At 43.7% G+C, this 17,175-nt stretch overlaps 1 pseudogene; it reads right to left on the minus strand.

Annotated features, from left to right (window-relative positions):
- Nucleotides 1-804: 804 nt before the first annotated feature.
- LOC110568995 (signal recognition particle 9 kDa protein-like) lies at nt 805-2,676 on the minus strand (annotated as a pseudogene).
- Nucleotides 2,677-17,175: the final 14,499 nt, after the last annotated feature.

Consider the following 17,175-nt stretch of genomic DNA (forward strand, 5'->3'; position numbering starts at 1 on the left):
GAGTGAAACTCTGTCTCAAAAAATACAAAAAAAGAAAATAAAAAGAGAGAAAAATACGTAGTAAACATTTCTGTAATATGGTGGTTTCCGAACATTTATAGTGATCATCATTCCATTCACGCACTCCAATAACTGCTGTTTCTGATCACTGAAAACTAGATTTAAAGCCATTGCTCAACAAGCTGATACTACCAGTCCCGATGATAAAAGGTACTTTAAATCTGGATAGAAGGCAAAGCATACTGGTTAGTCAATTCCTTTTAGATACAATTGAGGCTACACTACTATACATCATCAGGTGCACGGTGTTCATAACAATGCATACTGTGGTGCGGAGTTAATTCCGATTACCATATTTTATATCTGTTGGTCATCGACAGCATACATTTTATGCTCCAAAAGAAATACCTCGATCCAACAAAACGGTTACCTTTCATGTTCTTTTAAAGACAGACGAACTAAATTTAAGGAAGGATTGGCTTTTCTTAATATCCCATTTTCAAGTTACTGATACGAATCTGCCAAAGAAACATTTATGCATTTTACCTAACATCAAGTAATCTGCAAAGTTCCCGAGACAGATGCATTGCTTGTTCAGCTTCCGAGATAAATACAGGCTTTTTGACTGAAAACATTCGCATTCCTAGCTCTCTAAAGCAAACATGAGAAAGAAAATTACAAAAAATGACCTCTAAGCTTCTGAATAGTCCACTTGGTGACATAAAGTATTTTCTGTCCCAACACTCTCGACTTCAAAAGATATTTACTTCCTAAGTACATGACAAAGTATTGGTTTCAAACCATTCACTCAGTTTCCATGGTAACATTGCGGGATTCCTTGGCTGCCATCAGTCGCATTGGTTGACTGTGGAATTTCTCAATCTTCTTTACATCTTGAGCTTGCTCTGTTTTAGACACCAAAAAAACTTGATCATCTGTTACTTTAATACCCCAGTTCCCATCAGAATGCCTGTATTTGTCAGCTGGGCGTGGTGGTTCACGCCTGTAATCCCAGCACTTTGGGAGGCTGAGGTGGGTGGATTACTTGACCCTAGGAGTTTGAGACCGGTCTGGCCAACGTGGCAAATCCTCGTCTCTACTAAATTACAAAAATTAGCCAGGCACGGTGGCACACTCCTGTAATCCCAGCTACTGGGCAAGAATCGCTTGAATCCAGGAAGCAGAGGTTGCAGTGAGACAAGATCACACCTCTGCACTCCAGCCTGCACAACAGAGCAAGACTCCATCTCAAAAACAAAACTTAAAAAAGATATAAGGCAGAAATGTAAACGTAGCTGAATTCTGATATCTACCCATTTTTCTGTCATCCCTATAGTTCACTTTGTATTAAGTTGGGTTTCATTTGGGATTTGCAATGTAAATATATATTTCTAGCTTTTCATATAAAGTTCTCATATAACAAATGAAAAGTATTTTTCTTTTATATTATTATTAGTATTATTATTTTATTTTAAGATGAGGTTTCACCATGATGTTCACGCTGGTCTTGAACTCCTGACCTCAAGTGATCCACCCACTTCAGCCTCCCAGAGTGCTGGGATTACAGGCATGAGGCACTGCACCTGGCTTCTTGTATATTATTAAGTAGTGAATATATAAGAACTGTACTGTTCTCCTAGGCTTGAGTTTACATAGGTGAATATCACCAACACCTGGCCTTAGAAATGGACCACGTCATTTTTTTTTTTTTTTTTTTTTGCTATGACTTCTGTATTTTCTTGCCTCCTTCCTAGACCTTCCTATTTCGCTTTCTTGTCGGCTCAGTTTTTTCCTTTTTATTTTTCACCAATCCATTTGTAGAGCTGCAGAAGGTATCCTTTCTTATTTTTGGTAGCCAGAAATTTACCTAGGAATCTTTTAACAGTTTTTTAGTGGTTATTTTTAAAATCACTTTTGACAATAAATCTAACCCTGGAAGCATCCCTTCTTTCAACATTTTTTTTTTTTAGATGCAGTTTCCCTCTTGTTACCCAGACTGGAGTGCAATGGCGCAATCTCGGCTCACCACAACCTCCACCTCCTGGGTTCAGGCAATTCTCCTGCCTCAGCCTCCTGAGTAGCTGGGATTACAGGCACACACCAACATGCCCAGCTAATTTTTTGTATTTTTAGTAGAGATAGGGTTTCATCATGTTGACCAGGATGGTCTCGATCTCTTGACCTTCTGATCCACCTGCCTCTGCCTCCCAAAGTGCTGGGATTACCGGCTTGAGCCACCACGCCCGGCCTCAACATTTTTTATTTGTTTCCCCAAGATGTGAAAAGGTTTCATTCCTTTAAGTGGCCTAAGAGATTTGCCCTGTCAGAGTTCACAAAACCCACTTCTCTAGAATGTAATTTGCTATTATGGGAGACTACCCAGAGATCTGACTAATGGCCCTGTGCCCACACTCTAAGACCTCTGTCTTTTGGAAAAGATCACAATGATTTAAGGACTTCATGAAACTTACAATATGTCTAAACATTACATTATTTTGTTTACATGATGAAACTTTTTGTTGTTCCTTGCTTGTATATAATAAAATATGTATGTGAAAAAAAAAAAAGAATGCCTGTGTTTGAGAACCACACGTGCCTTCACAGGGTCAGCGAGGTGAAGCTTCTCTCTCGGCAGGCAGCATGGCTGAACTCCTCCCAGGTCTCGTACTGGGGCATCGTGGCCTGGAGTGCAAAAGTAAACAGAAGCAAGGCCGCAGAACCCGGCCCGGCACACTACTTAGAGTCGCCGACGGACACAAAAGTCATAAGGTCTTATTTTCTAGAAATTCATGGGGGCTGCTGCTGCCTCTTCTTCTTCTCCTTCTTCTCCTTCTTCCTCTTGTTTTTCTTCCTCCTCTTCTTCCTCTTCTTTTTTGCTTCTTTTTCTTCCTCCTCTCTCTCTCCCCCATCCCCCACTTTCTTCCCCTCTCCCTCTCTCTCCCCCCTCCCTCTCCCCCTCTCCCTCTCTCTCCCCCATCCCTCTCCCCCTCCCTCTTTTTCTTTCTAATATAAGCTCAGGTAGATCTAATCTAATCCATTCCCAAGGCCTCAATTCTTTACTTTAGGAATCCCAGATTTGATCTCCATACAGAATCCTGTACAGAAGTGGTGAGTTGATTTCTGGACTTGTAGGCCTCATAGATGTTACACATTAATAAAGATTCAGGCCTGGCATGGTGGCTCATGCCTGTCATCGCAGCACTTTGGGAGACTGAGGTGGGTGGATCACCTGAGGTCAGGAGTTTGAGACCTTCCTGGCAGACACGGTGAAATCCTGTCTCTACAAAAAAGACAAAAATTAGGCGGGCGTGGTGGTGCGTGCCTGTAATCCCAGGTACTCGGGAGGCTAAGGCAGAGATTCACTTGAACCTGGGAGTTGGAGGTTGCAGTGAGTGAGCCGAGATCGCACCACTGCACTCCAGCCTGGTGAACAGAGTGAGACTCCCTCCGAAGAGTGAGAGAGAAAAAATCCAAACCTAAAATCTGGGTTTGCTTTCTCCGTTGACTCAGTTGTGACCCAGACTTACCATCTCGATAAATCGTGTACATCTGTTCAGCTAGGATGCTGGGAGGGTTTTCTCAGTCTGTATCTCCCCGTTTCCTAAATGACCCATGACCGAGCCCCATCCATTCTGTCTCAAATATTTAACTCCACACACTCCTCTCCATTTCCACTACACACGGCCCCTTATGACACCACTGGCACTTGGGAAAACATCCCAGATGGTGGTTTCAGCTTTTTGGCTATGAGGCCTGAACCTGCTGACAACATTCCTGTTCAGCTAATATTTTTGTATTGTTAGTGGAGACGGGGTCTCACTATGATGGCCTGGCCAGGATGGTCTCCATCTCTTGACCTCATTACCACCCTCCTCTGTCTCTGTCTCTGTCTCTGTCTCTGTCTCTCTCTCTCCCACCCACCCTCATGTTATTGAAAACCTGTCTTTAGTAACAATACTCTCTGTCTGTCTGTCTTTTGCTGCCGCTGCTGCTGTTGTTTTAGTTTCAAAAGCTCACACAGGCCACTGTTTATGGTATCAAAAGCATTATAAGATATGTGTAATTCTCTATCTATTGAGTACCCTTTTCTTCCTCCTCTCTCTGTCTGTCTCTCTTTCTCTCTCTCTTCCCCCAACCCACCTCCAGCCCTCCCACCCACTTTCTCCCCAGATGCCCGATGGATGTATCCTGTTAAGAGACTCGAGCCTGACACGTTGAGTTAAACACCTTCATTGGTTTTCTTTGGTGGTTAGTTTGTTTGTGTGTGTGTGTTTTCTCTGAGATGGAGTCTCACTGTGTACCCCTGGCTGGAGGGCAGTGGCATGATCTCAGCTCACTGCAACCTCTGCCTCCCTGGTTCAAGTGAGTCTCCTGTCTCAGCCATTTGAGTAGCTAGGATTACAGGCACATGCCACCATGCCCAGCAAACTTTTCTGTGTTTTCAGTAGAGGTGAGTGTTTCGCTATCTTGGCCAGGCTGGTCTCAAACTCCTGACCTCCTGAGACTTCCACCTTGGCCTGGCCTCTCAAACTGCTGGGATGACAGACTCGAGCCACTGCACCTGGCCATCTTCATTGGTTTTAACTGGAGAGTCTAGATTCGAGCCACACCTTGTTCTATGTCACAGAAGGACTTCTTTATCCTACAGACTCAGGAAAGCCAGGCCCCTTGTGATCCATTTCAAACTGAGAGCCACCTCATGTTTGGAAAATGGATCCACTCCCAAGTTCAGTGGAGGGATGTGGTGTGCAGGATGAGGGACTCTGTTCCTTCTGACTCGGTCTGCATGGTGGAGCCTGGGGCTGGCCGGAGATTAGTGTGGACCGATGGCTCCCTCTACCATGGGATCCACCATCCTCACCCTGGAACACAGGCCTTGGCAGATCCTGGCCCTTCCTGGTATTAAGTCAGGCCAGGTGCGGTGGCTCATGCCGGTAACTCCAACAGTTTGGGAGGTGGAGGAGGTAAGATCTCTTGAGCCCGGGAGCTCAACACCAACCTGGGGCTACACGGCCAAACCCTGGGTGCATGCCTGTAGTCTCGGCTACTTGGAGGCACTTCACCCTGGGTGACAGACAGAGTGAGACCTTGTCACAGACAGACGGATGGACAGACAGACAACAGGTATATTACGTCCTTCTCAGGGTACAAAGCAAAACTAACAGAATATGACATTTAATTTTTTTTTTTTTTGTATTTTAATCTTTTTTTTTTTTTTTGGTACAAAGGAAAACTAACAGTATACGGCATTTAATTTTTTTTTAATTTTAATCGTTTTTTTTTTTTAATTAATTTGGTGTCCAGGTTATGAAACCGGCTAATGTTTGTATTTTTGTGAAGACAAGATTTCCCTGTGTTGCCAAGCCTGGTCTGAATCACTTGGGATCAAGGGATCCACCTGCCCTTGGCCTCCCAAAGTACGGGGATGACTGACACCAATTAAAATAATTATTATATGTCGCTTGTTTTAAATCGCATGTCTTCCCGAGAGTTTCATGGCACAGTGTTTGACTGGCTTGTCTAAATTTATTCTAGCCTGGGTGGGCATGGTGGCTCATGCGTGTAATCAATCCCAGCACTTTGGGAGATGGGCAGATCACGAGGTCAGGAGATCGAGACCATTCTGGCTAACACAGTGAAATCCCCTCTCTACTAAAAATACAAAAATCATCCGGGTGTGGTGGCACATGCCTGTATTCCCAGCTACTCGGAAGGCTGAGGCAAAAAGAATGGCTTGAACCCGGGACAGAAAGGTTGCAGTGAGCCTAGATCGTGCCATTGCCCTCCACCCTAGGTGATGGAGCGGGACTCTGTCTCAAAATAAATAAATAATTCATTCGTTCGTTCATTCATTCTAAATAGATGTGCAGGATGTCAGCTTCTGGTCTCATGGACTCTGAGCTGATGAGTTCTGTGGTCTGTCTATCACAGGACTGTACACGTAGGAGTTTAAAAAAAAAATTTAAATTATCATGTTGAAAACAACTAATTTTGTTATACAGAAATACACAGATCTACCCAAAACACAGAAACAGCTCTTCTTTTTTGAAACAACTCTTATAAAAATTGTCTTGGCCAGGTGCGGTGGCTAATGCCTGTCATCCTAGCACTTTGGGAGGCTGAGATGGGTGGATCGATCACCTGAGGTTAGGAGTTCAAGACAAGCCTTTCCATCATGGTCAATGAAACCCCATCTTAAAAAAATAAAAAATAAAAATTGTCTTAGGCCTGGTGGGTGTGCTAGTGATCCCTTTAGGTTTCAACCTTGACCGAGAGAATTTCCAGTCGGTCTCTCCTCTCTGGAAGGAAGTTTCAGATAATCTGATGGGTGGGGACTTAGGCTGTGTCTCCCTGGGGCCCTGGTCGATTGCTTGTGGGAACTGCCCAGGAGGGCCCTACAGCCTCACTGTGCCATGGTGGGGGGAGGGCTCCATTCTTCCCCTCCCCTATTCCTGCTCTGGGTGATCCCAATTCATTCTGGGTTGATGCTCTCTATTGGCAAACTTCGGGCATCACCTAGCGGCCACTGTTACTCTGAAAACCAAGGCCTCACTGAGGAAGAATGCTCAGGCCACCTGCACACAGCCTGGGTCAACTGTGTCTTGTCCACTGCCCCCAACCCCCAACACCCCCACCCCACCCCATCTCCAAGTTCCTCCCTCCCTTTTTGCTTAGGGAATTGCCATTCTGACCACTGGGTCTCATTGTTCTTTGATCAGATAAAAAGAAGAAATAGGCCCAGGTGTGGTGGCCCATGCCTGCCTGGGAGGTCGTGCGTGGCAGGTGGATCAGAGTTCAGGCATGTTGGCATCACCTCTTTGTTGGGCGTCAGATGTTGTGGTCTGTGAGATTGGCACATCTGCCAGGGGTCTCTTGACCAGCAAGAGGGTCCCAATGCCTGGAAGAGAAAGTGGATGGAAGAAAAGAATGACAGAAAAGCATGAGGTCTGGAGGGCTGTCATAACATGCCCAAGACAGCACAAGGGTTTATATATGTTTTTTCATACAGTGACTGACGTAGGTCCCATTACAAAAGTTTTATCAGGAGGGAACAGAAAATTACAAAGTAAGCAGGGGAGGGGTTAATATACAGGTTTATCTAAAGGTCACTGAACACAAAACAAACAAAAGATTCTTATCCTTTAAAGATTCTTATCCTCTTATCAATAACTACAGTTACAGTAAGTAACATCAAGGCAAGCAATAATTTGAGGGGTAGCATTTTTCTAGTAACATGTGAGCGATTACAGTATTTAGTGAATGCAGGTAAACAGAGTCATAAAACCAGCCCAGAATGGGAACTTCAAGGGAGACAATAGTCTCATAAATTGTCACACAGGCCTCACCCTGACTTGCCATTATCTCAGTGGATCAAGAATAGGCTTCTGCAAACTCAGCCCTCTATCACTTCTTTTTTCCTCAGCTCAACTACCCTCAGTGAGGGAAGAATATGTCTGGGCTCTAACTCCATAATGGCAGAGACATGGAGGGGTTTCTATGCTGGTGGAGTGATCCCCATAATTCCCCCATATTTATTATTATTTTTTCAAAAATGTTTGAGTTGCATGCACTGGAGGGAAGAGAACACAAGTCAAAAGAGGAAGGGCAGAAGAATGAGAAGCAGAAGAACACAGCCACCAATGGCCACAATGCTAGAAAAGGATGGCAGATGAAAGCCATGAGTCCAGGAGGATAAAGTGTTAACAATATCATGAGCAATGGTATCCTGTGGGAGGTCTTGGCGTGAGACATCAATGGCATGAATTTTCTGTTGAAATTTAAGAATATCAAGGGACAAGTTATTATGACTCCAGATACCTTGTAAATGGACTTTAACTAAAGGCCATCTCCACTGAGTGTCATCACAGGGTGTATTGGTAACACAAATGTATTTAAAGTCAATATGACAGTGTAACAGCAAATGGGACTGAATATTATACACCTTATCACCTAATAAAGTAACAGTTTGTTCTAAAGCATTAAGTTTTACCTCCAACTTTTTGTCAATATCCATTTGTGTCCCCAAAGAAACAGAAACATTTTGAGCAAGATGATTAACATAAGTAGCAGTTTGGACACTGTGAGCAAGGCCTACAGCCACCGAAGCAGCTGTGGCCACAATAGAAACAATAATCAAAATTCCAGTAACAAGCAAGCCAATAAAACGTTTTGGGTGAATGAGAAGGTCCCGAATCTGATGGAGTATCTGCAGGCTGCACTCATCATACCAGGGACCAGAAATATTAACAGTAAGCATAACATAAGGTGGTTGGTGAACAACAAGGATGGTGGGGGTGGGAAAGGCAGAAGAATCCAAACAATTGGGAAGTGTACAGGAGGAGCAAGAAATAAAATATTGTCCAGAGGCATAAGTAATATTAATAGAGCCATACAAAAGAGCATATGGGGCGGCAACACAGGCTTTGACATAGTGATAAGAAGGGGAGGAAGAAGTGAAGGCAGGGCTGCGGGAACCACCTGTGTGATAAGTAGGTACCAAAGCAGTAAAAAGACGCCATAGGGAGGGGAACAGGTGGCCAGAGGGAGTGGAGACAAGAGGAGTGCTCCAGCCTCCAGGAACTTGATAATGAGAGACAGAATTACTAAGAGGAACGGGGATAGACCAGTCATACAAAGTAAAGCAAGAAGGCAAAGTATATCGTAGAGACTGACGCTTGGTAAAACAAGTACGCCAGGGAGGGGAAGGACCAAAAGAATAGTTAGTAGGGTGACAACGGGGTCTGTCCTTATCAGGGAAATCAGGAGAAGTAAGATTCCAGGATTCCTTGATACCATAGTAAATCAAGGACCAGTCTCGAGAAAAATAGGAAGTTTCACCCGGGAATAAATTAGAAGGTCCTTTGTAGGTAGAAAGTTGTTTTAAAGCCAAATCAAAGCAGTAAGGGGAGGGTTTGAAAGGGGTAACAGGCAAAGAAGTGGATGGAAGAGAATCTGAAAAGGCAGGGGCATGAAAACACATGGGAGGACAGGCAGCTTGAGCTGTATAAGAGTAAGTTGCAGGTGGAGGAGTAATATGAGCAGAGGAAGGGAAACTGAGGACAGAGGTATCACTAAGATAGACAGGAAATGAAGGATCATTCCAGGTGACAGGACAAAGGACTGGGGGATCAGGGACATAGGCCCAAAGAACCTGAGAATCAGGCAACGGTTGAGCCTGAGCTTGAGTATTGGTTTGACATGATAAAATAGCAATCATGGCAAGAAATAAAGTGGAAGGGGTAGGAGTTTGTAAGGGGTAGGAGTTTGTCCATTTTCCATAATTAGTCAAGAGGCTTTGTTGGATCTGGGCCCATGTTGGAAGGGGTACACCACATGGAGTCATCAGGGACAGAGAGCGGCAGTGAGGATGGCATCTGTGCAGCTGGCATGGCATCACATGAAGATGATGAAACCAGGGAATGAGCCCATTGACCAGATTGCAGGAGGGCATGCTTGAGCAGTCATTCAGGCACCCAAACAGGAGAGTTGGCAGACCTGGGAAAAACACAGATATGTCCTCGTCTCCATATGAGGACTGGATCAGGGCCATGCCACTGGTTAGAAAGAGAATCTTTCCACAAAACCTCTGGTGTAGGTTTATGCTGTGGATGCTGAAAGCAATCAACAGAGGAACAGCCATCAGTATCTAAAGTTAAAAAGTTAAGAACATAAAGGGCATGATTTAACCAATTATGAGGTGACTTAGTCAGAAAGGAAGGCTCATGATGTAGTTTCTGTAAGAGAATTTTCAAAACGGAATGAAAACGTTCTACAATTCCTTGACCCTGGGGATTGTAAGGAATGTCTGTGTGATGAGAGATTTGAAACTGAGAACAAAAGGAAGCAAAAGTCTTGCTGGTATAAGCCGGTCCATTGTCCGTCTTCAGAATTTTAGGAACACCTAGAACAGAAAAAACTCACAAGCAGTGAGCAACAACATCTTTAACAGCTTCAGCAGTATGGGCAGAAGCAACTGCAAAATGGAAATAAGTGTCAATGGTAAGATGAACATATTGTAATTTACTGAAAGGAAGAAAATGAGTGACATCCATCTGAAAAATATGAGCAGGCAAAAGACCTCGAGGGTTAATTCCTAAATGATGAGTAACAGGCAAATGTGGAGCACAAGCTGCACAAGATTTAACTATGTGCTGAGCTTGTTCTCTGGTAATCGTAAACTGTAGCCTGAGGCTACAAGCATTTTGATGATGAATAGCATGAGAAGACTGAGCGTGCTGAATAGATGTTAAAACAGGAAAAACTTGTTGTGTTAGTTGGTCAGCAAAGGCGTTGCCTTTGGCCAGAGGTCCTGGAAGGGAAGAGTGAGCTCTAATGTGTGCTATAAATAATGGAGAAAGGCATTGCCAGATGGTCTGCTATAGAGGAAGAAGAAGATGAATTATGGAGGAAGAATCTGAAAGAGAAAGGGGAGCAGTTTCAAGGTGCTGAACTAAATTAACTACATATTGGCTGTCAGAATATAACTTCAAAGGCACATCCCAATTGGTAAGAACGTGTTGAACAGCAAGTAATTCCACGTGCTGGGCAGATTTTTCATTAGTCTGAAAAGAAAAGGGTTGTTGATCAACAGTGCCAGCAGCGAGACCCGTAGAATAGCCATTGGTGAAGGCTAGAGCTGCTGAAGGCAAAGGAGCTTTAACACAATTTTGAGGGAAAATGAGAGAACATTGAGAATAAAAATGTAAAATCTTGTCACCTGGATAATGGCAGGAGATCTGACTGGGAAAACCTGAAAAAGGCAATTGCCAGGAATCACAAAATTGCCACAGCCATTGCTGCTGTGCAGTGGAATAGGGAATGATAATAACAGGAGGTTCAAAACCAAACAAAGTAAGAGCACGCTGTCTGCCTTTGGTAATCAAAAGAGCCACAAGGTCAAAATATGGAGAAATAACTTTAGAGCGGGTGGCAGGAAGATGTATTCATTCCAAAACACGCTGTTGCCAAAAAACACCAGTAGGAGTATAGGAAGTGCAGAGCACACAGTAACACTATGAGACATCTTGTTTAATTCTAGACAACTTTTGTTGTGACAAAGCCTGATGGACCAACTGTAAAGCCTCTGAAGCTTGGGGAGACAAGGTCCTAGGAGAAGTTGGATTAGAAGAGCCTTTTAGGGTATCAAATAAAGGTTTTAGTTGACCAGTAGTTAACCTTAGACTAGGACGAATCCAATTGATATCACCCAGAAATTTTTGAAAATCATTTAATGTCTTAAGATTGGTGGTAGATAAAATTGGGTTTTTAAAAGACACATGTTTATGTTCAATTAAACGACCAAGATAATGGTAGGGAGTAACAGTTTGAATTGTTTCAGGGGCAATGACAAGATGAGATTTGTCAAGGCCTTGCTGTAAGGACAGGAAAGCCTTGGACAACGAGAGTTGTGAAGAAGCTGCCAATAATAAGTCATCCATGCAATGTAAAAGAAGAACATCAGGAAATTCCTGGTGAACAGGGAAAATGGCTTTAGCCACATAGGACTGGCATAAGGTGGGACTAATGGCCATGCCTTGTGGAAGAACGACCCGTTCGTATCGATCGTAAGGATGTTCAAAATTAGTTGATGGAATACTAAAAGCAAACCGCTTGCAATTGACAGGCGACAGGGAATAGTAAAAAAGCAGTTCTTTAAATCAATAACAATAAAATGCCAGTGTTGCAGAACAACAACAGGTGAAGGCAAACCAGGTTGCAAGGGTCCCATAATTTCCATAGTTTCATTAATTTTTCTAAGGTCTTGCAGCAAACGTCATTTACCAGATTTTTTCTTTATGACAAAAACAGGAGAATTCCAAGGACTATTAGTAGGACGAATATGCCCAGCAGCAAGTTGTTCCCGAACAAACTCATGGGCTGCAGAAATCTTTTCAGAGGACAGGGGCCACTGTTCTTCCCACACTGGAACATCGGACTTCCATGTGATGGCATCAGCATGAGCATCGGGAATTACAGTGGTCCCTTGGAAAAATAACCTAGTCCAGAACGGTCAGATTTTTGTGGCAAGGAAAGAGGCTCAGGCATGCCTTGCAAACATTTTCCTAATCCCTTAGAAGGTTGATAACCTTGTTGTAACATCATGTGTAAAGCTTTATCACTAGTAACCAAATGAGCCCCCATAGCCTCCAGGACATCACGGCCCCAGAGATTAAGAGGAATTCCATCAACAATGTATGGGCAGAATGAGCCGGAATGGCCCTCAAGATCAGTCCAGGAAAGTAAGTCAGAAGATTGTAAGGGATGATTACTCATGCCGATAACTTGCAGAGCTGTCATGGTAGGAGTGGCTGGCCAAGAAGAAGGCCAAAATTTGGAAGAAATTACAGATACATCAGCTCCAGTGTCCAGAAGGCCTTTGAAAGATTTGCCATTAATTGTAAGACACAGTTCAGGCCTAGTGGTGGAAATTGATTGTATCTAGTAAGCATAAGAGGAAGAACCAAAACCACGGTCTCTTCTGGGGTCAATTATAAGTGGAGAAACCACTTGCAAATTAACAGGTATGAGTAATAATTGGGCAAAAGGTTGATTAGGGGTGAGAGTATAAACACCTGCAGGAGACCAAATCATTACTTTAATTTCACCTGTATAGTCAGAATCAATAACACCAGGGAGAACATGAAGTCCTTTCAAAGAACAACTACTGCGGCCTAGAATGAGGCCAACATGATTAGAAGGTAAAGGGCCAAAAACACCAGTAGATATTGCTTGTGGGCCCATATCAGGAGTTAATAGTTGTGTGGTGGAGGGACAGAGGTCAATTCCTGCACTGTTTGGTGTTTCTCAGAAGAGCTGAGAAACGGATTTTGGTGAGTCAGAGATTACTCGAGTTGTTGAGGGGGCTGGGGCAGCCCCCTCTGGGAGTTTTCTGAACGTGGCTGCAGTGGATTACCCTGAGCATCACGCTTTGAATGGCATTCATTGGCCCAGTGATTACCGCAGTGGCAACATGGGCATTCACCTGGTTGGCAGGGAGATGGCTTAGCAGGCACCAGAGAAGCCTGTAGTGCCAAAAGCGGCAGGGCTGTCTGGACAGCTGCTTTGCATGACTTAACGAAATGTCCAACACCACCACAGCGGAAACATTTCAAATTGGGTTTAGACTGATTAGACTTTTGCTTAAGAAAAGCAGTGACAGTCATACCGGCCTGAGCGGCAGCCATAGCAAGACCCTGTTGGTAAGCGGGTCCTATATCGGCACACAGGCAAATATAGCCTTGTAGATCCACCTTGTGACGCCATGGTCTAATGGCAGCCTGACAGGCGGTGTTAGCACTTTCGAATGCCAACTGCTTAACAAGCATAGAGGCAGTGTCCTCATCTGTTATTTGCTGATTAACAGACTACATATGCCGAGAAACAAAATCCCGATAAGTTTCATCCGGACCCTGACGAATGCAAGACACTTGCTCAGTCTTAGAAGGGAAAGAAGGGAACAGATGCCAAGCACACAGGGCAAGAGAATTAATCAGAGAATAGGTGTCATCAGGCATATTAATTTGATCATTAAGATCTGTTGTGGTCCGTGAGATCGGCACGTCTGCCGGGGGTCTCTTGACCAGCAAGAGGGTCCCAATACCTGGAAGAGAGAGTGCACAGAAGAAAAGAACGACAGGAAAGTTTTGGGGTCTGGAGGGCTGACGAGGATTGCCCAAGTCAGCGATTTATTTTGTGCACAGGATCTCATTATATACCCTTTAGCCTGCAGTGGCTGACATCAGGTTACTTAGTGAGGTAACTACAACAAAGGAGAAGAGAGAATCACAACATTACAAGCCTAGGGTTCAAGTTAAAACTAGTAAAAGGAGAAGCATAGAATCAACTGTCATAAAGATTGATCAAGAAGTCATAAAACAAACAGGTGACCTTTTCTACTTATCCGATAATCAGAAACACAGAAACAAGATCAATTTTACAATGGTCAAACCAAGGTATAAATCTTAGAGGTAACAATTTCAGATGTCATATGAATAGTCACAAGCTTCAGTGAGTACCTGGTAACGGAGTCATAAAACAAGCCCAGAGCAGAAACTTCAAGAAATAGCATGTGCAGTGAAACCACACAGCCTTCACCCAGCCAAGCTGTTAGATCAGTGAACCAGAAAACTTCTGCAAAATCAAACTTCTTGCACTTCCTTCTTTCCCTTAGCTCGACTGCATCCAGGAGGGGAGAAATGTGTCTGGGCTCAAACTCCATTATGGCGGAGACACTTAGGGGTCTCTACACTGGAGCGATCCCCACAAAGATCCTCATGTTCACCACGACCCATAAGCATATCAAGAATAACAGGAGATTGCTGCCGGCAGTTATGCCTGCCTGCTCAGAAGCAGCTTCCTCATAATAGGTTTTCCACAAGAGAAAGTCACCACCAGAGAGACAAGCTCTGGCCAGGCAGTTCCAGTCCATGGGAGGGAGCTGGAAAAAGGAAAGGTTATCAAGTAGGGTTAAAGCATAAGGAGCTGTAGGGCCATACTGGGCAAGAGCCTCTTTAAGTTCTCATAAGGTTTTTGTGGCAATAGGTTCAAAATGATAAACAGCACGACCTTGATCATCTACAGACTCCATCACAGGATATAATACTGGGAATAATTATCCACCTCAGGAAAACCTGTGTCCATAGACAAAAGGGCATGAGATAAGGGTGAGACAAGAGAAAGTGCTGAGGAACTCACAGGGACTAAGGAACCGAGAGAGGCAGGCAAAGAAGCCTGACATGAAACAGGGTAACAGGAGTGTGTGTGTTGCACTGTGAGTGCCCTAGAACAATGTGACAAAATGTCATGAAACTGTTTGGCAAGACCAGGTGGCATAGTAAAGGTAACAGGACCAGGGGACCATTGGGGCAGTGTTGGCTGGTGTGTGGTATACTCTAGAATCTCAGTAAGAGGCTCAGTGGCAGGGGTAGAGGGATAAGGAAAGTGGGAGACAGAGATTGGGTGGGGGAGGAGATCCTGTGAATCGGGTTGGGGAGAAACAGTGGGTGGGGAATGTGGTGCAGAAAGAGGAGCAGTAGCAGTAGAAGATTTACAAACACAGTCACGCAATTTAGGCCAAACAGAAAGTAAAACTTCACACTAAGGTAGAGACTTATTATGGAAAAAAAACTGCTCAATCTTTTCACCAATAACAAGCCAGGTGGCTTCATCAAGAAATCCACCTTCAGGGACCCACGGACAAATTTCACAAACAATGTGCACAACTTCCTTCACAGTTTTCTGCTTAACATTATGACCATGAGACTTAATCATAGACTGTAACAATTGAATAAACATGTTATGTTCCTTTGACTCAGTATTCCCCATGATTTTACTCCAGATTGAACTCTTGACTTAAAGTCAAATACTTACTATCGGTGCCCTCCTTCAACGTTGATTGAGCATCACTTGGTCTCTCATGTCCAGGCCTCAAGTTGGTGCACCAGATATTGAGGTCCGTGAGATTGGCACATCTGCCAGGGTTCTCTTGACCAGCAAGAGGGTCCTAATACCTGGAAGAGAGAGTGCACAGAAGAAAAGAGAGATAGAGAAGCATGGATCTGGAGGTCTGATAAGAGCTGTGCTCAGATCAGCAATTTATTCTTTGTGACCAGGAGCTTATATATGTTATTTCATACAGTAACTGACATACGTCCCATTACAAAAGTTTTATCAGGAGGGAACAGAATATTACAAAGTAAGCATGGGAGGGGGTAGCATACAGGTTTACCCAAAGATTGCTGAACCCAAAACAAACAATAGATTCTAATCCTATTAAGATTCTTATCCTCTTATCAATGACTACAGTTACAGTAAATAACATCAAGGTCAGCGATAATTTGAGGGGTAGGATTATTTAAGTAACATGTGAGCAATCACGGGATTTAGTGAATGCAGGTAAATGGAGTCATAAAACCAGCCCAGAATGGGAACTTCAAGAGACAATAGTCTTGTAAATAGTCACACAGGCCTCACTCAGACATGCAATTAGCTCAGTGGATCAATAATAGGCTTCTGCGAACTCAGGCCTCTATCACTTCCTTCTGTTTTCCTCATCTCCACTGCCCTCAGCGGGGGGAGAATATGTCCGGGCTCTAACTCTGTAATGACGGAGAAACAGAGGGGTCTCTACTCTGATGGAGTGATCCACATAACAATGGGGTCTATATTCTACAGTTACAAAAGATTCTGTATTCTGGAATCATAGGATGGCTGAGTTGCGGAACGTCAGGATGTCTGAATTCCAATGTCAACAAATACCTACATTCTATAGTTGCAACACACGTGAGAATTGTAGGAGGTCGGAATTCTAGAATCAGAATGCAGCTGAATTCTAGAATCCTGGCACGTCCGGATTCGAGAAGCATTAAACCTCTAAATTCCAAAAGTTAGGGTGTCTGAGTTATAGAATCATAAAACGACCTGCATTCTAGAATCGGAATGTGGTTGAATTCTAGAATCCTGGCACGTCCGGGTTCTAAAACCATAAAATGTCTGCTAGCCAGAAGTTAAGATGTCTTATATCCGAAATGCCACTATGACGCCTGCATTCTACAGTTACAAAAGATTCTGTATTCTGGAATCACAGGATGGCTGAATTCTGGAAAGTCAGGATGTCTGAATTCCAATGTCATCAAATACCTGCATTCCATAGTTGTAACACACGTGAGAATTATAGGCTGTGGGAATTCTAGAACCGGAATGTGACAGAATTCTAGAATCCTGGCACGTCCGGGTTCTGAAACCATAAAATATCTGCTAGCCGGAAGTTAAGATGTCTTATATCCAGAATGCAACTATGTGGTCTGCATTCTACAGTTATAAAAAATTCTGTATTCTGGAATCATATGATGGCTGAGTTGTGGAACGTCAGGATGTCTGAATTCCAATGTCATCAAATAAGTGCATTTCATAGTTGTAACACACATGAGAATTCTAGGATGTCAGAATTCTAGAATTGGAAAGTGGCTGAATTCTAGAATCCTGGCACATCCGGCTTCTAAAACCATGAAATGTCTGCTAGCCGGAAGTTAAGATGTCTGACATCCGGAATGCCACTATGGTTTTTTCATTCCACAGTTACAAGTGATTCTGTATTCTGGAATCATAGGACGACTGAGTTCCAGAACATCAGGATGTCTGAATTCCAAGGTCATCAAATACCTGCATTCCATAGCT

The sequence above is a fragment of the Aotus nancymaae genome, unplaced genomic scaffold (assembly GCF_030222135.1).
Source record: "Aotus nancymaae isolate 86718 unplaced genomic scaffold, 86718_ANA_hifiasm-v0.15.2.pri h1tg000002l, whole genome shotgun sequence".
Classification (NCBI taxonomy): domain Eukaryota; kingdom Metazoa; phylum Chordata; class Mammalia; order Primates; family Aotidae; genus Aotus; species Aotus nancymaae.